The 22,091-nt window shown below is 48.7% G+C and overlaps 1 long non-coding RNA gene across 1 annotated transcript; it reads left to right on the top strand.

Annotated features, from left to right (window-relative positions):
• The first annotated feature begins 2,158 nt into the window (after positions 1-2,158).
• On the top strand, positions 2,159-21,889 carry LOC149123767 (uncharacterized). The gene is made up of 3 exons (XR_016214096.1): positions 2,159-2,434; positions 18,424-18,481; positions 21,708-21,889. It is a non-coding gene; the product is annotated as an uncharacterized LOC149123767 (long non-coding RNA).
• Positions 21,890-22,091: the final 202 nt, after the last annotated feature.

Raw genomic sequence — 22,091 nt, 5'->3', positions numbered from 1 at the left:
TGAAACCAGTCTGAAGGTTGGTAATGTTGCTGCTGCTAGCCCCATTCTCAAATGAAGAGATTAAGCCCAGAGGAGCAACTAGCCCACAGTAGGATTATACTAAGCTGAAGTCAGGAAGTTCTTTTTCTATCTCCTTGTGCTGCTTCTCTAAAGGACTGGTAGGGAGATGGCTGGGTTTGTGTTTTCTTATTCAAATTCTTATGGTCACTTTAGTATTGATAAAGCTGGTGGCAATCTGCATTAGAGACTTTCAACTGAAAGAACCAAGGATACAGGAGAGCAGAGCTTGTCAACCTTTAACTTGCAAACAAGTCACCTGGGGATCTTAAATGAGTGTGGATTCTGATGCTGAGGCTGTGTTTGACAAACCCCCTGGTTGATGGTGATGCTACTGGCTTCGCCACACAGAGTAGCTAGGTTCCTAAAGAACTGACATTTAGGAACAGATGTTCATTTCTTCAACTTTCCAATTTGGGGAAAAACAAGATATTTTCCTACATTAGTTCAATCCATAATCACTCCTGTAGAAAGAATTTCACTAGCTATAAGATGAAAAAGACTAAGAGCTACGTTTGTATTGTACTGATAAAGACCATAAGTAGTAGGCAAGATAGGTAGCTGTCCTATCCCAGGGTTCCAACTGTTCAAGGACAAAGTAAAAAGATGCAGCCGAGTTCTCTCAGTCTGTGCAAGATTCTCCAGCTGACAAACTCTTATATTCAGAAGGACCTGGCCAACCATGCCCCGAATTTGGAATTTGCGTTTGTCCCATTCTGTGTGATGGCCAGTCTTAGCAAAAGTCCTGTTCAGTCCATCTAAAAACCTCTACCCCTGATAACAGGTTGGGTCCTCCTCCTCCACCTGCCAGCCTGTTAGATCTGGGTAGAGAAAATCTGCCCCCTCAAACCCCCATCACCCTTGCTATTTCCCCTTCGTAGTTTTCCATCCACTGATTCCTCCCACCCACCCCCCGCCACCTGTTCCAGTTGTAGTCAGAGTTGAGCCTGATCTCTGTCCCCTACTACAAACCCCATCATGGCAGCTCCCTTGGGTGGAGTCTGCTTTGCCATCTCCAGCAAGTATCTATCACTCTGATGGGGATCGTAGCTACTGTGGGCAGCAGGCAAGTTTGCAAGACACAGCTAAAGATAAGGAGTTACCAAGCAGACCCTTGGAGTCTCAGCTGTCTGTGAAGTCAGCTGTCAGAAGTCTGCTGAGCACTGCCCATCACATCCCCCTATTGCTTTTTGGTTTCTGTATTGCCAAGTTCTACCAACCAAGAACTCGTCCGTTCTTGAACCTCCTCGCCTGTGCCCTGGCCAGATACCCAGCATTCTGCTTCTGCTGCCACCTTCTCTGGCCTGTCTTCAGAGACTGAGCCAGGGCCATAACCCCAGGGTCATTCTCAGGGGTGAAGATTGGGGCGAGAGCCACTCAGTAACCTGAAAGCAGTGACCTTGGAAACAGATTGGCTTCTTAATCGTGGAACATCCAGTGGCCTGAGCTCAAGTCCCGGAATACTTTCCTAAGGCTTTTGCAGGAAGGAAAAAAAAACCCTAAAACCCCAGCATGCAACTAAATCCAGGCCTCTCATTCCCCTCACGTTCTGTTCTCCATCTCGTCGCCAGCCTGTCCTGGAGTTCTCCTGCTGCCTTGTTTCTCCAGAGACAAGAATCTTTCCACTTAGAAGTTCGGGGAGTTTCATCTGTCTTTATTTAAATAGGCCCACAAAGGTTTAGGCTAGATGTATTCTTTCCCCTTCTTAAAATGAGCTCTTCCCTTCGAGCAGGGCTGACAGTTCCACTTATTTATGTATTTGTCCGCCCATCCGTCCATTTCTTTCTTTATTTGTTGTAGGTAACAGCTTCTGGTACTTATCCGGGGCCAGCTGTTTGCAGGATGCCGTGAGCAGGTGGTCTGGGAGGCCTCTGATGAATTGCAAAAGACACTCACCAGCTGCCGACACTGTGTGTAATGAGCAAACCTGCAAAAATCTTTATTTTCAATTGGATTGTACCTTTAAGTAAGCAAGGGAGACAGCCAGTATAACTACCAACCATGACCAACAACCCACATAAACAGTGTGCAAACACAAGTGATTAATGTACCAGTATTTCAAAACATCCAAAGCTAATGAGTCAGATTTACTAGGGTGCATTGGAGAGGGGGGAGGGATGTGGAGGAGGAGAGAACAACTTAATGGGCCTTAATGGCCTTCAGTCTAAGAATTCTCCTGCTTTTGGGCCATGTCTTCTGAGCTGGTAAACAAGCACCCCACCAGCCCACCGTGGCCATTTTCTCTCTGGCCATAGAAGAGGGTGGGCGTTCCAGTTTGAGGCTACAGTCATGGGGAGCAAGCTGATGACCAGGGCACCCTCCAGTGATCTCTGGTGCTGTGCGGGGATAATGGGTTACAAAGACAGACATTAATAAGGTAAGATAAGAGGGGGGAGGTTTATTAATTTTTCAACTAAGTTAGGATGCCCCAGGGCACGGTAAAAGTGTAGAGACTCTGGTGAGCGATGAGGGGCTTGGCTGATTAATGCGAGTCAGCTGTCCTCGGAGGGCCGTAGCAATAATGATGAGATTATGGAAGAACCTACTGAAGACAAATGAGATGCATGCGGAATAAAAACGAAGTGTCCTACTTACTCTCAGAGCATGTGGGGGGTTTTATGGAGGAAGAGTAGGGGTTCAAATGACAGCTGAGTAGGTGCCCGGGCAGGAAGCTGGCCTGCCTGCCCAACCAAGCCCTGTGTGCCTGTGGCCTTGCAGGCTTGCTGCGCGTGCCTTGGACAAGCGTGGGGAGAGAAGCCGCCCCAGCAAACCTCATTGCGCCTGGGGCCTCTGCCAGGCCCCCTAGCTTTTCCCGTGTGTCCTGCCCTGCACGGCCCCTCCCTTTTCTGGTTCTGGTTCCGGTTCCTCCAAGACATGGCAGCAGCTGGGCTGCCTCCACAGTTCAGGTGCCTTTGCTCTGTGGCTGCTGATTAATTGGGAACTAGAGGAAAGGGAGTTTGAGTTGATTCTTCCATTGAGATTGCTTCCTAGGTGTTCCACCCTCCCTGTGTTTGTCATCTTGTCCCCTTCCCTCCCTGCAGTGTCCCCACTCCACCCTGGCCTCTGTGCTGGGGCCCAGAAGGTTGGTGGCAGGGACCGGTGAATTTTAAAGTGCAGCATTGTGAAGAGCTTGCTCACAAGGCAGCTTTGGGTCTTAGCCTCCAAGGAGTTTGGTTCAGGTCCCCAGTTTTTGTTTTTTTTTTGTTTTTTTTTTTTTTTAAAGATTTGGAGCGAGAGAAAGAGCAAGAGAGAGGGAGTGTGAGCTCTCATCCACTGGTTCACTACCCCAAATGCCTGCAACTCCCCAAATGTCTGGCTTAGGGCAGAAACCAGGAACTTCTTCTGGGCCTCTCACATAGGCAGCAGGAACCTGAGTACTCTGGCCATCTTGCTGTGGAGTGGCCCCTAGCTAGACGTGGAACAAGCTCTTATCTCGACGTGAGAAAGAGCTTGAGAGAGAAGGGAAGGTGGGCAGAGGCACAAGGTTCGTTTACAGCAAAAGCCCACGCTGGAGAATCAGCACACAGCAGGCTCAAGTGCGAAAGCACAGCTGCCAACAGGCATTGAGGCTTCCTTTTATATGATCTAGGAGGCTATAGCAGGTGGTTCTGGAGCGAGGCTTAATTGAATATTCAAAAAAGGTGGGGCTTAGGGTGGAGCCTGAGTACCACCCATTTCCTTGCTGTTTTGGGGAGCTCCCAGAAGTACCACTGCAACAGGTGTATGATGGGAGTCAGGGTGTCAGCGGTAGTAATCTTACTTGATGACGTTGGAATGAACTAAAGATCATCTTAGGTATGTGATCTGCAGTTGTACTGGATATTTGTAGCTGGCACCAGTTCTTGAGAAGTAAAATCCTGGCAGCTGCGGTCTCCGTGGAGCAGGGTGGGGGTCGGGTGGTGCACATGGGGCTGCAGCCCAGGTGCTGGCAATCCTCAGTTCCTCTTGCTTGCAAGGTGCCCCGCCTATGTCAATCATCTGCTGTCTCCCAGGCCCTTAGAAGGAAGCTGCATTGGAAGCCCAGCGTAGCAGACTTGAACCAGGCACTCTGGCCTTAACCAGCTATTGGGCAATACCCTCTCTAGGAACCTGCCTTTTTTTTTTTTTTTTTGACAGGCAGAGTGGACAGTGAGAGAGAGAGACAGAGAGAAAGGTCTTCCTTTGCCGTTGGTTCACCCTCCAATGGCCGCCGCTGCAGCCGGCGCACCGCGCTGATCCTGGCAGGAGCCAGGAGCCAGGTGCTTTTCCTGGTCTCCCATGGGGTGCAGGGCCCAAGCACCTGGGCCATCCTCCACTGCACTCCCTGGCCATAGCAGAGAGCTGGCCTGGAAGAGGGGCAACCGGGACAGAATCCGGCGCCCCAACCGGGACTAGAACCCGGTGTGCCGGCGCCGCAAGGTGGAGGATTAGCCTATTGAGCCACGGCGCCGGCTGGAACCTGCCTTTTTAACAAGCAAGCAGTTCCGCTGCTCGTGGGCCTCTCTGGATAGTTTGGGGGCCACTTTGAGAGGGAGTGGGGCTGGCTCAGGCTCTTCTGAATATCATTGTGCCAACAGTTTCATTGGATGTTTCTGTTCTTTACACCGGCTCACAAAGCCTCGAGGGGCTCAGGTAACTTGTCAATCTGCTGTCACCGCGCCCCCAGAGTGGAAGCAAGCCCTTTACTCAGTTTAGGATGTGACCACATTGATGTGACTCTGTTTATCACGGTAGAACAGGGAAAGAGTTGTGGGATCAAGTTTGAAAGGAAGGCATGGGAAGCAGAGAATAGCCTGGAAAAACAGACAGGAGGAGGCAGGACATAGGCCAGACTTCCCCCTGGGGCTAAAAACCAAAGCTGGGGTAGAGAGGAGGAGATGGGGTGATGGCTGTTCTTCTCAACTAGCTTATTTTTTTTTTATTTATTTTTTTTTTTTATTTTTATTTTTTTTTGACAGGCAGAGTGGACAGTGAGAGAGAGAGAGACAGAGAGAAAGGTCTTCCTTTGTCGTTGGTTCACCCTCCAATGGCTGCCGCGGCCGGCGCGCTGCTGCCGGCGCACCGCGCTGATCCGATGGCAGGAGCCAGGAGCCAGGTGCTTTTCCTGGTCTCCCATGGGGTGCAGGGCCCAAGCACCTGGGCCATCCTCCACTGCACTCCCTGGCCACAGCAGAGGGCTGGCCTGGAAGAGGGGCAACCGGGACAGAATCCGGCGCCCCGACCGGGACTAGAACCCGGTGTGCCGGCGCCGCTAGGCGGAGGATTAGCCTAGTGAGCCGCGGCGCCGGCCTTCAACTAGCTTATTTTTATTGTTTATGTTTTTAAATGATACCTCAACAAAGCCAGTTCGATGATAATTCATATATACATTTTATTTAAAATGTATGACAATCACATGTATTTAAATATTTGTTTATTTGAAAGGCAGTTACATGGAGAGATTGAGATCTTCTTTCCAGTGGTTCATTCCCCAAATGGCCCCAACAGCTGGGACTGGGCCAAGCCAAAGCCAGGAGCCCGGAGCTCCATTTGGGTCTCCCAAATGGGTGGCAGGGTCCATCTTCCACTGCTTCCCCAGGCACATTAGCAGGGAGCTGGGTTGAAAGTGCAGCCGCTGGGCTTGACTAGCACTCATTTGGAATGCTGGCATGGCAGGAGGTGGCTTAATTTGCTGTTCAATAGCACCAGCCTCAAGAATTATCTTTATGCAGTCAGTAAATTACAAAAATGAAGCCATTGGAATGAACGAACCCCCAACTTACAGACCAGAAGGCTGCAGGTAACAGGTTCAGCCTTAGATCTGCTTCTGGAATCCGCAGGTTGGTGTAGATTAAAAGGTTGCAAATGCCAGCAGTTTGTTGATAGCTGGCTTTGCAATACTGGAAGATCCTCTTAATCAAACGGACTTGGACTTTTACATGAAGAGTAGCAGGATATTCATATTTCATGGTTGGGTCATTGGTAATAATAATTATTAAGTGCTCAAGTTCTTCTCATTGAAAAGTCACTCAAACAGCACCCAGAATGTTAAGATAGAGCTTGAAGTCTGACATGGTGCAATCTGGCCTACTGTTGTACTAGTGCCGTTACCCCGTAACAAGAGGCTGCACCAAGCAGAGTAGGAATCCTCGCTGGCCTGCAGTGCAGCCCTGCACCCATGTGCTTTCCTCCAGTGTCTCAGGAACCGGCAGACACAGGCCAGGGCAGCCCTACCTTGCTGCTACTTGAGGGTAGTCCCTGGACACTGGGAGACTCTTTATTCCCAAATCTACACACAACTTTCCTTAGCACCATTTTACAATGCATTTGAAACTCTAAGGTTTTCTTTTTTTTAAAAAAAAATTTATGTATTTCTTTGAAAGAATTATAGAGAAAGAGGGAGAGACAAAGAGAGATCTTCTGTCTGCTGGTTCACTCCCTAAGTGGCTGCAATGGCTGGGGCTAGAACAGGGCCAGGCTGAAGCCAGGAACTCCATCTCAGTCTCCCACGTGGCTGCAGGAGCAGGAGCACTTGAGCCATCCTCCACTGCTCTCTCTGGTGTATTAGCTGGATTCAGAGTCTAGAGTGCTCACCATTGCACCATGGAACCTGGTTTCTCTGGTGTATTAGCAAAGAGTTGGATTGGAAACAGAGTAGTTGGGACTCAAACCAGTGCCCATATGGAATGGTGATTTAACTGGGCCCCATCTTCTAAGTTTTTATACCTATAATTTGTATGAAAAATGTAGCATAGTGCACATCTCAAGTAGTACGTGTATATATAGTTAGGCAGATACATGTTACATGCGTGCTCATTTAAATGGATGAACTTATAATTTACATTTAAAATGTGAGAGGTTTTCTTGGGTGAGGGAGAATGTGCAATAGCTGACACACATTGGAAATAAATATTTAAATAGTGAGATTAAAATAGAGTACAAATAACACCCTTGGTACAGCTCTGCGGAAAGTAGGATTTGCGAGTCCCAGGCTGACCGGTGCCCAAGACAGACCCCGGCGAGGGAGGGGCAGCGGGACGGGACGTGAAGCATTGTCTGAAAGCATGGCTGATGCCGCTGGATTTTTCTTGCTGTGGTTATATAGGGAGAAGCTACAACCAGAGAGAGTAGCCCGAAGGAAGTGAGGGAAGGAGGTGCCGCAAAGGGGGACGGAGAATGAACTGTGACGAGATGGAGACGTCTGGGTGAAGAAGCTAGTCCTAACATGCGTGACCATGGACAGAAAATGGGGCTTTGGAAACTTCTGGAAGGATGTCAGAGAAGGAAAAGCAAAGCAAATGGGATGGAAAGGAGGAAGGGAAGCAGAACAGATCTCGGAAGGGGCGACATGGCGGGCACCTGCGCGAGGGCCCGAGGCCAAGACGTCCAGACGTGGGCGCCAGCCCACCGAGCTTGTCACCGCCCTGGCAGGACAGCAGGCGCTGCAAGGCCGCGGCCTGGGGCTCGGCCGTGGCCTGGCACTTCACCCAGCTGTAAGCCCCGTGCTTTCGCTCTCATTGCTTCTCTCCGCTTGCTCCCCAAGGCCTCTCTCTCAGCTCTCTCCCACTTGGCCCACCCAGGCCCGGCCATCCAGGCGGAACAGTCTTTCATTTTGCTCGGGTTCACATTCTGCATGCTGAGGAACCCTCTTCCCGCTGCGGGAGCGGCCCCTCTGCAGCTCCTGGGCCCTCTGATCGCTATGGTAACGGCAGACACGCCGAGCCCGGGACCTGGCCTCCGAGAGTTGGTGCCTGCAAGCTGCTGTGCAGGGTACGCCCATCCTCTCGAAGCTCCCTCTGCCTCCTGGGGAGAGGAGCTTCCCCCAACAGGCTGGCAGGCGACGGCCTCCAGATGCGGGCGCTTGGCCCATCGGAGCTCGACGTCTCCATAAAAATATGATGTAATTAACAGAGCCTCAGCAGCTGGAACAATTCAGCACCTCTCATTGATTTTCCATGTCCCCTATTTAATTTCAGGTTTTTAGCTGCCTGCAGTGACAGGAAATCAAAGCATTGTAATGGCGTGCGTGAGGGCCACGTTGCTGACTCAGCATTTCCTTACGGAAATCCTGAGATTAATCAGTTTACTGTCACTCCATCTTCCCTTTTTGCTCCTAAATTAAAGCTGTCCTCCCCCCCAAAAAATGCTAAGGAGTGGCCATTTATTTTTGGATATTAAAAAAGTCAATTGCTCTATTTTAAAATTTGAGAGGAGTTTTTAAAAAAACAGCTGAGCCTGGTTTTTTTTTCTCCTGCTTAATACGAGGTTGGCTAGGGCACTCAGGTGCTGCTCTGCTCACCTTCCCAAGTTTCATGGACTTGGCCTTCGTAGCTGGTGGAACCAAATACAGGAGCCTGCTTCCAAGTTTCTACAGTCATTGAAATAAAAGAGACTGAGTTTTCCCTGAGGTGCTTATTCATAAGCTTTCTTAGGAAGCTAGGCTGCTTCTCTCATAGTCTGTCATTGTATTTTCCAACTTGAGCAGGTGGAAGTCACAATGTTAGGCTGATTTCACTTTGGGTTCCTTCAAATGCTGGAGAAAGTAGGCGGCATGCAGGCGTAGTGCTGGAGTAACAGCCCTGTCTCCAGTCTGACAGCTCCAGATTCTGTTGGGTGATGTTGCTCAGACTCAGTGGGCCTGGCTTTCTTGCCACCCCACTTGCTCCGGCGGGCTCCATGTCTCGGCCACACTCTAGGGCCCCAGGTTTCTTTGTCTTTTTACTGATTCAAGTGATCTAACCACTTCATAAGTAATTCGGAAAGTAGAGAAAGAATGGACATAGCCCATAATCCTACCACTCAAACACAGTATCTATTTTTGTTTGGTAGCAATTACTTTGGGTCATTTTCAAATGCTGAGTTTTGATATGATTCTAACCAAAATATACAAACAATTTTGCATTTTGCTTTTCCACTTACTGTCACAAGCATTTTCCCATGTTCTTATTAGCTTCAGTAAATATTGTTTTAATTGCTGTCTGAGCAGCTGGAACAATTCAGCCCCTCACATTGATTTTCCATGTAGCCTAAAGAACCAGAAACACCATATTAGCTGAACTGTTTTCCATATTTTGGGAAAATAGATCAATTCCATTTTTTAACTGTGATTAATCCCATGATAAGCATCTCGATAAGCCTTTTCCATGTAGAAGATTCTTTTGGATAAATTCTCAGACAATGCTAGGTCAAAATGCACATGTAGTTTTTGACTCTTAGTGTTTTCCGTGGATCCTCAATGCCATAGTGTGAGTTTATGTCATCATCTAAAATGTTGGCGGAGTTATGCTTTAAAAGGATTTTTAGCTACTAAATATGCAGAGCCGAGAGAACTTTATGTGTGCAGCTTGATGATGCTGACAAATATCTTGGAGATAAACATTTTCGAATTTAAAGGTGCTCCCATGCCCATTGTGTTTAACATACAGAAGCGACTTCATTATAGCCGTTTCTTCTAAGTGTGCCATAAACAATGAATTCTTTGCCTGGTTATAATGTTCTATCTCATCAAACCTCATAAAACTAATTAGTGTCACACCCCTCCATTGGGCTGTGAATTTTGAAGATGATGCGAATTTCTCTTCCATGTGACAGAATTTGGTGGGTATCCCTTGGCTGGGAATAACACCTTTGGAAAACAGAAAAATACCAAGCGGAAAGAAAGTACATTTTCTGGGAAAAGAATAAGAACTCAGAGAGATGGAGTGCGAATTGTACCACAGAGTCCCTGCAGCAGATGTTTTGGGTGTTGCAACTCCCACCAGAACAGCTGCAGGAATGTAGAATCACATCTGGGTGTGTGACGCGGCTGCATCATTACCTACCGACAGCAAAACAGCCAGATGCTTCCAATTCATTTTAAGGACCAGGCTTCAGGTCTGAACCTGTGAATGTCTCCACTTCCCAACCAACCACTGATCAATTGCCCAGGCAGTTCCTGAAACGTGGCCTCACGGGCGCCTTAAGGTCTGAGCTCGGCTGCCGCAGGTAGATGCAGAACGCAGCTGCCGCACAGCCAGGTCCACAGCCCTGAGGCTGCCGCACGGTTTCTGGGGCTTCCCAGGAGTTCTGGTTCATTGCCTCTCAGGTCCTTCAAATTCTTCTGTCTTCCCTCTCATTCTTTCTCTTTCCTGTCTTGCTTTTTGTGTGTGAGAGAGAGCTAGGGAGGGAGGGGAGAGAGAGAGAGAAAGGGAGGAGGGAGGAAGGGGAGGAGGGAAAAGGAGAGGGAAAGAGAGAGTCTGACTGTTCCTGCAGGCCAATTGAACAAATAACCAGGTGGCCATTGTGGCAGCAAATGGCCCTTCAGACTCTCGGATGAATACTATGATTGTTGAGTACATAGCTATTTCCTGTGTCATGTCTCTCGTCTTACACTGACATGGAATTTAGTAAAAGTGGCTCCTGGTGACAGCTCCAGCTGGCCGACAGACTGGTCACAGCCCTCAGCAGCCTTCCCTCCCCCTGACTGCCAAGGGGGCGGGGCAGCCTGCGGGCTCCGCGTGTAGGGGTGTGAATCCTGCAATATTATAGGTGTTCACTGCAGCAGACAAAAGTTTCACTGTGTCGATCTCACCACACCCCTGGTCAAGGGGTGGGTTTCTCTCAGGAGTAGCCTGCTCCCCGCCCGCCATGGTGTGAAGAAAAAGCCGACCAGCACATACAATGAAGGAAAAGTTTTCTTTGTGTGTTGAGATTCGATGTTAACAAGCATCCTAAGAAACAAATCTTAGTATATGATTCGGAATTTTTAGGGAGGAGTACTGAGTCTCATAATTTTTTTAAACACTCACTTCCTTAAAAATACTTCATATCACTTCACCATTGCACCCCTACAGTTATGTTTCTGTAGAAAGCTCATGTTTATTTTGAGAAGTGTTCTTATTATGCCCAAGAGGCAGAAGCCTTCACGTGTTGCTTGCAAATGGGGTGTTGGGGGGGGGGGTGGAGGCAAGAGATTGTCTTCTTGGACACTCCTCTTGTGTTGTGGCCCAGGGACTGGTGTGGTACCCTGCCTTCAAGGAAGAATTGCAAAATACACCAGATTATGAGAGGTTATGAGCATTCAACAAGTTTGTTTGTTTGTTTGTTTGGTGGGGTGGGGGGAGAGGAGGGAAGAAGAGCATTAAGCAACCTAATAGTCCAATAAATGCAGGGTTGGGCCAAGGGTTAAAAGCAAAGTGATAATAATAATCTCCGATATCATGTGAATGTGAGCTGGGCAATGTTCACAATTTATAATGTTGGCAGTGATGAAGTTGTTTAATCCTCACAACAACTTCGTGAAATAGGAACTATTATTCCATCGTTACAAAGAAAGGGTGGAGGCCTTCCATGCCATTGACTGCCAAGCTTCATGTGTCTCATGCCACACTGCCTCTCTGTGTAGCCAATGGCGTGCCAGGGTTAGCAAGACGAGACTAATTCCACAACTCCAGGCTTTGGGTGTGAAGGTCCTCTACTCTGGGTGGCTGGTTATTTTGAACAAAGATGATCCTGGAGTTGCTAAAAAGCTTGGGTGTTTTTTGATATTCATTCTTGACTTATGGTCATTGTTTCCTGTTGAAGCACTTCTTATTTACAATAATAAATTTATAAAGGAGTGTTTATCAAGCTGTGTATCAAGGACTGAGAAATACACATGGATATTCTGCTTCTGAGGCACTCATAATCTGATGAGGTTGGCAGGCAGAGAAACTACCGAGTTAATACTCAAGATGTTGGAAGAAGAGCTATGAATGGTTATGTAAGATGTGCGATGCTAAAGGAGATAAGTGCCTTGAAATTTGGTGGGCGGACTCAAATGTCCAGCCAGTGAGGATAAGGGGCAGTATCCTGGGACTGGAACAGGGGATCTTGATGGCTTTGGAAAGGTACAAAGAACTCCAAATAGGAGGGTACTTCACCACATTAACGGAAGTAAAACATAAAGTACATTTTTCATGATTTTATTTTATTTGACAGGCAGAGAGAGAGAGAGCAATTGCACACTTCCATTTTCTGGTTCACTCCCCCAAATACCTGCAGTAGCTGGGACTGGGGCAGGGTGAAGCTAGATGCTGGGAACCCAACCCAGGTCTCCTACATGGACTTATTTGCTTGAGCCACTTTCTGCTGCCTCTTAGGCTCTGCCCTAGCAGGAAGCTGGAATCTGGAGCTGGAGCTATGAATGAAATCCACATACTCTGTTGTGGGTCACAGGCACCTTAAGCGGCTTCTTAATTGCTATGTCAAATGACTGCCTCCCATAAGTTTTTTGAAGACCCTTTATATAGAGTCAGGGGAAACATTCAGGATTTTAAATTTTGAGAAAAACAGTGAAGATGTGAAATAAATCCTTTTCAAGGAGTAGCCATTTGTGTAGTGTGTGAAGCAGAACTGGCTGCAAAAAACCTTGTAATCAGAGTGCAGAACTCTTTGCTGCCCTAATTCGGGGAAGTGGAATGACAACACTGCTTGTCAGGTGGGCTGCTGCTTTGCACAACTAGGTGCTATGGCTTGAATGTTCCCACCAAAACTCAAGCTGAAAGTTAATCTCTGTTGTGATTAAGAAGTAGGACTAGGTAGGACCTTAAAGACGTGATTTGCTCATGGAGAGTTCTGCCCTCAGGAATGGAATGATTCTTTCATGAATTAAGGGCTTACGAGTTACCTGGAGAGTGGGTCTATCATAAAAGTCCTTCCCATCACTTCCTGCCCTGTGCCGCCTTGGGATACTCCAGAGTGCACACCAGTGAGATGAGCTTCACCAGAAGTGGCCTCTTGACCTTGGGCTTCCCAGTCTGTAGTGCTGTGAGATGAATACACCTTTATTCTTCATAAACTGCCCAGCCTGTGGTGTTCAGTGCTAGCAACAGGAAGCAGACTAAGACAGTGGATGTCCATAAACTCAGCGAGGGCAATGTGGGTCAAAAAGATAAGAGTTCGAGTTTAAGACCGACTGACAGACTCTATGTGTGTTGTTTTTCACCACCCAAAACTGCTTTTAGCAATGATTTGGAAGATTGTCTTAAATATTGGCCGTGGTTTGATAGAAACTCTTGAAACCTTTGTCCAACTCAAGTGGAGCAACAGGGGAGGATTTCCCAAAGGAGGCCATGTGCCAGCCTTTCCCCCAGAGTCATCTGTACAAGAATGGCCAACTTCACAATGGACTTGCTAAAACCCCAGGAAAACGCATGACGAGAAGAAATCTGTTAGGGACCGACTGAAGACACACGGAAAATTCAGTAGAATGGCCTCAGTGATGTGGAGAGGAAGCCATTTGAGAAGACCCTGAAATGTTGTCCGGTGGCACCAAACCCTGTGGGGGACCCACCTGAGAACTGAGTGGTGCATTTCTGCCCGTGAGGCCGCTGCTACCCTCCAGAAGACAGTACTTTAGCCATCACCAAGTTTGGGGCTGGAAAGGGCCGTGGAGTTGATTTGGCCCAACCTCTCATCTCAAGGAATGTCTTGGTGTGAGCAGCCTGAGATGGCTCACTCTTGTCAGGAAGCGTCTGTGGGTCCCAATACCCCTGAGATGGCTCACCCTTGTCAGGAAGCGTCTGTGGGTCCCAGTACCCCTGAGATGGCTCACCCTTGTCAGGAAGTGTCTGTGGGTACCAGTACCCCTGAGATGGCTCGCCCTTGTCAGGAAGCGTCTGTGGGTACCAGTACCCCTGAGATGGCTCACCCTTGTCAGGAAGCGTCTGTGGGTACCAGTACCCCTGAGATGGCTCACCCTTGTCAGGAAGTGTCTGTGGGTACCAGTACCCCTGAGATGGCTCACCCTTGTCAGGAAGTGTCTGTGGGTACCAGTACTCCTGAGATGGCTCGCTCTTGTCAGGAAGCGTCTGTGGGTACCAGTACCCCTGAGATGGCTCACCCTTGTCAGGAAGTGTCTGTGGGTACCAGTACCCCTGAGATGGCTCGCTCTTGTCAGGAAGCGTCTGTGGGTACCAGTACCCCTGAGATGGCTCGCTCTTGTCAGGAAGCGTCTGTGGGTACCAGTACCCCTGGGATGGCTCACTCTTGTCAGGAAGTGTCTGTGGGTACCAGTACCCCTGAGATGACTCACTCTTGTCAGGAAGCGTCTGTGGGTACCAGTACCCCTGAGATGGCTCGCTCTTGTCAGGAAGCGTCTGTGGGTACCAGTACCCCTGAGATGGCTCGCCCTTGTCAGGAAGCGTCTGTGGGTACCAGTACCCCTGAGATGGCTCGCTCTTGTCAGGAAGCGTCTGTGGGTACCAGTACCCCTGAGATGGCTCGCTCTTGTCAGGAAGCGTCTGTGGGTACCAGTACCCCTGAGATGGCTCGCTCTTGTCAGGAAGCGTCTGTGGGTACCAGTACCCCTGGGATGGCTCACCCTTGTCAGGAAGCGTCTGTGGGTACCAGTACTCCTGAGATGACTCACTCTTGTCAGGAAGCGTCTGTGGGTACCAGTACCCCTGAGATGGCTCGCCCTTGTCAGGAAGTGTCTGTGGGTACCAGTACCCCTGAGATGGCTCACCCTTGTCAGGAAGCGTCTGTGGGTACCAGTACCCCTGGGATGGCTCACTCTTGTCAGGAAGTGTCTGTGGGTACCAGTACCCCTGAGATGACTCACCCTTGTCAGGAAGCGTCTGTGGGTACCAGTACCCCACTTGGATGTTTGCTTTGCTGACACTTCTGCTACTACTTGAGGACTGAAGCACGCGGGGGCTGGCGGGCTCTTATTTCCCCTAGAGGCGAATCTTGTCAAGGCTGAGTTACCAATTCCATCGTTGAGGCATATGTTCCCTACTGAGGGTCCGAGAGTTCCAGATATCGTGACCGACAGACAGGTTGTTACAAGGACCGAATGCAGCTTGCAGGAGTTGAGGTACAGTTGAAGAGGTACGAAGGTCCTTCCAGAAGCTCAGTGAAGGCCGGGTGTTTAAGTGGTTGAGACACCTGTATCCCGTATTTGGTTTGATTGTGCCTGAGTGTGATTCCCAGCTCTTGCTTCCAATTTAACCTTTCAGCCCGTGCAGACTCTGGAAGGCCGCAGCGATGGCTCAAGTGATTCGGTTCCTGCCAACCATATGGGAGATCTGTACTGAGTTCCTGGCTCCTGGGCTTCTGCCTGGCCCAGTCTCGGCTATTACAGGCTTTCAGGGAGTGAACTAGCAGACAGGAGCTCTCTGCCTGTTTCTCTCCATCTCCCTCCCTCTTTGAAAGCAGAAAATTTGAAAAACAAAGTTCATGGAAAAATGCATACTTTGAAAAAAATACATAGATTTCAAATTTCTTGTACAAATACAAACTTTTAATTGCATTTTTCAGCAAACGTTTTGAAGTCCTCTCATAAAACTTAGATCCTGGCTCTCTGTGTCTCCCCACAGGGCCGATGTGTGCACCTGCATAGGCCCAGGGAGCATGAGTCACCTTGAGTCTGATGTGAGTAGAGTCCCCTGCAGTTGGGCAATGCAGAGTTGGCGCGTGACCATCGCAGGTTCCTTTTTGCCAGATTCTCTCAGAAGTAAGTTAGGTTTTCCACAGTTCTAATGTTATTTTCCCCTCAGTTCACGCCAGAATCTCTCCTACAAAATCTAAAAGGTAATTGCTTTCTGCCGGATTCCCCTAGGCTCATCTTCTATTTCTGGTAAAATAGCACCTGTACCTGGTTCAGCCCGAGTCTTCCCTCATGGTTTCTGGCGTCAACAGACGGCTTCCTCGCTGCGTACTCACACTTCACCTCCCTATCCACTCACCCCTCTGCCTGTCTCCCTCTCTGGTCTACTTCCATACCTTCATCCATCCAGCATTATTTCTGTATTTGTTAGTACAGTTGGCCCACTGTATTCATAGATTCCTCATCTGTGGATTTAGCCAGCCATGGGATGGAGAATATTTTGGAGAAAAAAAAATTGGATCCATATTGAAGATTCATAGGCTTTTATTCCTCATCAAATTCCTTAAGCAATATAACAACTACTGACATTGCATTATCTATTGTAAGCCATCTAAGGATGACTGGATATATATAGAAGGATGTGCATAGGTTCTATGCAAACACTACACCGTGTTGTATTAGGGACTTGGACATCTGCAGATTTCAGTATCTGGCAGTGAGGGTGGGGGGACAGGGGTGGTGGTTACTGGAATCAACTCTGCCCCAAAGACCCCTGGGGATGACCATAATCTGTGTGATCATAGTTCAAATAAATTTATTATCACTGAGAAGCTAAAAATCAACCCAGAAGCAGCCCTCGTCTTCATCCATTGGCAAGTACTTGTAGTTGTTTCAGATCTTTTTTGTCCCTAGATACATAAATAATTGGCTAATATTGTCAATTTTTGATTTGTCTATTTTAGATGTTATGAGAATACTCAGAGAAGTTCATGGAAATGGAATGAAAATACAAGCTTATTTTGTTTCAAAAAATTTTAAAATTTAGGCATAGTTTTTTTTTAAATTTATTTATCTATTTGAAAGTCAGAGTCACACAGAGAGAGGAGAGGCAGAGAGAGAGAGAGAGAGGTCTTCCATCTGATGGTCCACTCCCCAATTGGCCTCAATGGCCGGAGCTGCGCTGATCCGAAGCCAGGAGCCAGGAGCCTCCTTGGGTCTCCCATGTGGGTGCAGGGGCCCAAGGACGTGGGCCATCTTCTACTGCTTTCCCAGGCCACAGCAGAGAGCTGGATTGGAAGTGGAGCAGCCGGATCTTGAACCGGCGCCCATATGGGATGCTGGAGCTTCAGGCCAGGGTGTTAATTCACTGCGCCACAGTGCTGGCCCCAGACATAGTTTGTTTTTATTTATTTATTTATTTATTTGACAGGCAGAGTGGACAGTGAGAGAGAGAGACAGAGAGAAAGGTCTGCCTTTGCCATTGGTTCACCCTCCAATGGCTGCTGTGGCCGGTGCACTGTGCTGATCCGAAGCCAGGAGCCAGGTACTTATCCTGGTCTCCCATGTGGGTGCAGGGCCCAAGCACTTGGGCCATCCTCCACTGCACTCCCTGGCCACAGCAGAGAGCTGGCCTGGAAGAGGGGCAACCGGGACAGAATCCGACGCCCCGACCGGGACTAGAACCCCGTGTGCCAGCGCCGCAAGGCGGAGGATTAGCCTATTGAGCCGCGGTGCCGGCCCAGACATAGTTTTTTAAATACACAATCCCCATGAACATTTTGAAGACTCCTTTCCTTTCTTTTTTACTTGAAGCTGTCCTCTAATTACTCCCTTTCCCCACCCCTGTCAACATATTGTTTTAAACATTTCTTTCTTTTGTTTGAAAGGCAGAGTTACACAGACAGAGGGAGATGGAGGGGGTGGGGGGAGAAGGCGAGGGGCATTTCACATGGATTTGCCCTCTAACTTTATTTTCCAACCTCTTGTCCATTTCTCTTACTTTTTGTGGGAAGTTACTCTACTTTATCTTCCACATGTTCTATTAATTCTTTTTTATTTGGGATATTATGTATTTAATTCCCCAACTTTTTTGGACTCTGTTATTTTTTATTGTGCCTTATTCTTGTTTCATGAGTAGAATATTTTCTCAAAACTTTCTGATAATGTTCATAGAGATGATTTTGTTGGGCTTTTTGTTGATTTTGTTTCTGTGTGCCATCTCTTACCTTTATGTTTTCCTAAATCTTAAAAATTGCTATTTATTTAGTTCTCTATTTTCATATTTCAGGTCTTGTACAAATGTCTGGTGATCCTTAGGTGTCATTTATGGTTAAGATCTGATGCAGTGAAAGCTTTGAGGAGACTGTGTGGGGGTGGGTGGCTTGTCACTAGGGAGTGTGGTCAGGAGAGGGGCTGGCTCATTTGGTGGGAACGTTTCAAGTGGAGTATGCAGCTCCTTTCCATTGGGCCATTTTCCCTGGAGCATTTTCCTTCACCCTCCTGCCTGGGAGGCGCATATCTGGGTGCTGGCTTCTGGGAGCAGGGATGTGCCTTGTAGTCGGCTTCACACCCTATTGTTACCCCAGCCTGGGCCTCTCTGGTTTGGTTTCTTTCAGAATACACCTGTCCTCCTAGGAAGGGCTGGAGAGGGTGGAGCAGGTGGAGGCCGGCAGGGGGCGCTGGGGAAAGATGAGGGAGGAGGCACATCCACACTGCAGCGGGACAGCACAACCTCAGAATAGCCAGAAGCCACCTTCAGCCCCATGCCAGAGGAACCTCGGTGCCCCAGTCCCACCTTTCCATAGCTCTGTGGGTGAACTTGAACGTTCATGGGCTACCGCTGCCTGTGGAGGTCATGGCCATTTCTCCACTGCTTTTTCCCCCAAATACCTGGACAGTCTCCTTCGCTGCTGTTACCTCCCTAGCTCTGTGGACTTGTGGATTCACAGATTCTTATGCCTTTCATTGTCATTTTGGTCAGGTTTTAGATAAAAGAGGTAACATGTTTATTCTACTTATCGTATCTGAGCAACAATTCCTTTGTTTTATGTGACTTTCAGAATCACACGTGGGGCCAGGCACAGGACCCTGTAGGCTGTGGTTCACATGCAGCTGATGGTGAGCAAGGCTTTCTTTATGTCTCGGGGTGTGGCCCCCATGAAGCCTTCTCTGGGCTGGCACGAGGGGGGCCAGGCCAGGGATCCCTGGGGGAACTGTCTCCCCTTGAGCAGCTGCTGCAGCATCAGGCAGAGGAGCTTGGGAGACAGCCTCCTGGGATGCCTTTTCTGTAATTCATTGGGGTCTGAAGCAGTAATTTTCCCATTGATCCACAAGGCTCACGTTCATTCCACAATGCCCCATCCTGCTTACGAGAGGGAGAAATGAGGGAAGAAACAAACGTGGGGTGTGCTCGTGGAAAACTTGTCAAACAGGAAAGCCTTCCAGTGAGCTTCCCCCTTTCTCTGCCAGATGGGACTTGCAAGCAGATGGCTACCAGGTACCATTTTTCAAGTTCACTCAAGCTGACCTGTGGAGAACTGGATAGGAGCAGTGCTTGTTAGAAGAATGCAATGAGTACACACAGCAAACACAGCATCTAGCAGTCAAGACAGAGGTGTGTGGAGGATACTGTAAGAGCAAAATAGCCATACCCCTGCCTCCAAAATGCCCCCTACTGCCCCCTCTCTTTTAGACCAGGGGAGAAAATCATGCTAAATTTAAAGACCCATGAGGGGTTTATCGGGAACTAACTTGTAACTGCAATTTGCTTATTTATTTTTTGTTTAAAAATTATTTGAGAGGCAGAGAGATAGAGCTCCCATCTGCTGGTTCACTTCCCAGATGCTTGTGACGGCCAGGGCTGCACTGAGGCTGAAGCCGGGAGCCTGGAACTCAACCCAGTTTTCCCCTGTTGGTGGCAGGGACCCAGCTCCTTCAGCCATGGCTGCTGGCTCCCAGGGGGTGCGTTCGCAGGAAGCTGGAGTCAGGAGCTGGCAGCAGGCTCTCTGACATGGGCATCCCGACCACAGGGTCAAATGCCCACTGCAACTTTTTTTTTTTAATCACTGCAATGTTCATTAAATGTCATTATAAGATTATGAAAAACAATGCCCTCGACAGAGATTTAAAAATAAGGCTTGTGTTTCATCTCTGGCTAAGTATGGCAAGAATCAGGATGCTATCTGAAATAGGAAAATTCCCATTATGGACTGCACTCAGTCTGCTCCTTCTGTACCTCCCCCACCCCAATTCTTATGGCCAAGCCCTAACCCCTGGTTCTTCAGAATGTGACTGCTTTTTGGAGATAGAGGCTTTAGAGAAGTTATAAATATGAAATGAGGCCATCCTTGCAGGCTGGCACTCAGCTGAGCTGAGATCCTTAGGAGAAGAGGCAGTTTGGACCCAACAGGGACCCCAGGGGTACACACGTGGCAGAGTGACCATGTAAGGACCTAGCAAGAGGATGACCATCAGCACGCTAAGGAGAGAGGCCCCAGGAGAGAGCAGATCTGCTGACACCTTGGTTGGGACTTCCAACCTCTGGAGCTGGGAGAAAATAAGGCTCTGTGGTTTGGTGTTCACCACACCCAGTGAGATATCTTGGGACGACAGCCTAGAAAATGAAAAGAGTTCTTCTTCTGTTGTATTTGCTTTAAAATTTGGATGTGGCATGCAGATGGTAAGAATAGGACACTTCTTTATTTTTTAAATTTATTTGACAGGTAGAGTTATAGATAGTGAGAGAGAGACAGAGAGAGAGGTCTTCCCTCCGATGGTTCACCCCCCCCAAATGGCTGCTAAGGCCGGCGCTGCGCTGATCGGAAGTCAGGAGCCAGGTGCTTCCTCCTGGTCTCCCATGCAGGTGCAAGGCCCAAGCATTTGGGCCATCCTCCACTGCCCTCCCAGGCCATAGCAGAGAGCTGGACTGGAAGAGGAGCAACTGGGACTAGAACCAGTGCCCACATGGGATGCTGGCGCTGCAGGTGGAGGATTAACCCAGTGCACCACGGTGCTGGCCCCGAAGAATAGGACACTTCTAAACACCACCTTTTGCTAACAGTTGCAAAATCAGGTTCTAGGTTGTTCCTGAGAAACTTGTCACGTATGGAGTCACCTTGGCTGGAGCTCAGGGTGTCCAGTGGCCGGAGCTGGGCCTCCTGCTGGAACTTGGAGGCCCAGCCTCTTCCTGGAGCCCTGGCAGGTCTTAGCTTCAGTCTGTCATGTCTGCTTTCTGATTCTGACAGGGGTGGGAGGTGAGTGCCTGGAAGCCCCCAGCAGGATGGGCTTTGTGGCAGTGGATGGTCTTAAAGGGGAAAAGGAGACCGGGGTTCTGTCCTGATGGAAATGAATTCAGGGCTTCACTCTGACCTCTCATACACCAGTCAGCCTGGAGGCAGGCACACCCCAGCAGTGGAATGCAATGCACATCTTGTGAACCAGCCTCTCACTGTGCAGATCTTCAATTGGCGGGGCCTCCTGGTGGCATCTGAGTGACTTATTTCTACAGTTCAGTATGAAGGAGAAAGGGAAAACTAGCATCTAAAAGTCCTTGTCATTGGGCACGTAGCTGGGCTGAGGAAATGACTGGGCATCCGCTTGTTGGCAGCCTCCAGCCTCCTGGCTGCATGCTGTCGGAGGCACCAGGAGCTAGCGCAGTCCTCATGCTCACCAGGGTCCTAGATGCAAACAAGTGCATAACACAGCAGGGTAGAATTGAGGAAGAATTGTGTGTGTGTGTGGAGGGGGATATGGAGCTTCAGAGAGGACCAGCAGGAGCTGCAGGCAAACAACACAAAGACTGAGAGGAAGACAATCAGAAGCAAGGCTCCTGGGAGAGAGTCACCATTGCCCCGTAGAAGCTGCTCTCCTCTCCGCCTGGGAACCTGGCTAAACCCCTTCGAGGTGTCCAGACTTAAGGCTGCCTGTGGATGTTTGCAAATGTGATGTGGTCTCTCATGGACACTCTGGTGCACTGAGGTGGGACAAGAAGGATGTGGGTGCCGAGCTCCCATTTTTAGGTTTTAGTCCTAAAAGCAGCTATGCCTAAGATTCACTCACAGGAGGTGGAGTCCCACAGGCAGAGACTGAAACCGGGGAGCGGCCAGCAGACTGGGGGCCAAGCCTGCCCGTTCCTCCTGGATGAGCTGATCGTGAGAGCCTCACGTCTTTTGGGTGCTTGTTAAATACTGTATTTATGCCGGGTGTTTGTATACAGTGGGGTTAGGGGACCAAACTGAATTACTGATGATGGTTGCTTGAAGGGGTGTTTGACTGGGAGATTTACACAGCGTTCTTAATAATCTTTTTTATTTATTTATAAAATGTTATCATTCCAAATGTACAGCGCTGCCATCCCCAAGGAAAGCTGCTTCCTATTGGAGGACCACCAGCTCTGCATGTTGATTTGAAAAGAGATAAAAGAGCATCTGGCCACCATAGCCCAGGCTGCACGTCCCTCCCTCTTCATTATGCAGAGAGCTGGTGCTATTTTTGCTTCTCTCCTATTTATACAAATAAAGACAACGATTGGGGAAATATGTCGTGCTGTCATTAAACACCGCCGGTCTTGCTGGGTTGAAATGTACATGTTCCATTAACAACAATTATATTGTATAACTAAGGTTTTGTGTTCCCAAAGTCTGACACAGAAGCATCTGCAACTACCGATGGGTTTATCAACGACACGTTCTAATACATGGACCCTGCTCCATGTCCACCCCTTGTCCCC

Source organism: Oryctolagus cuniculus, chromosome 10, assembly GCF_051225735.1.
Source record: "Oryctolagus cuniculus isolate XC-2025 breed Fujian yellow rabbit chromosome 10, ASM5122573v1, whole genome shotgun sequence".
Classification (NCBI taxonomy): domain Eukaryota; kingdom Metazoa; phylum Chordata; class Mammalia; order Lagomorpha; family Leporidae; genus Oryctolagus; species Oryctolagus cuniculus.
This window is presented reverse-complemented; position numbering and strand designations above follow the sequence as displayed.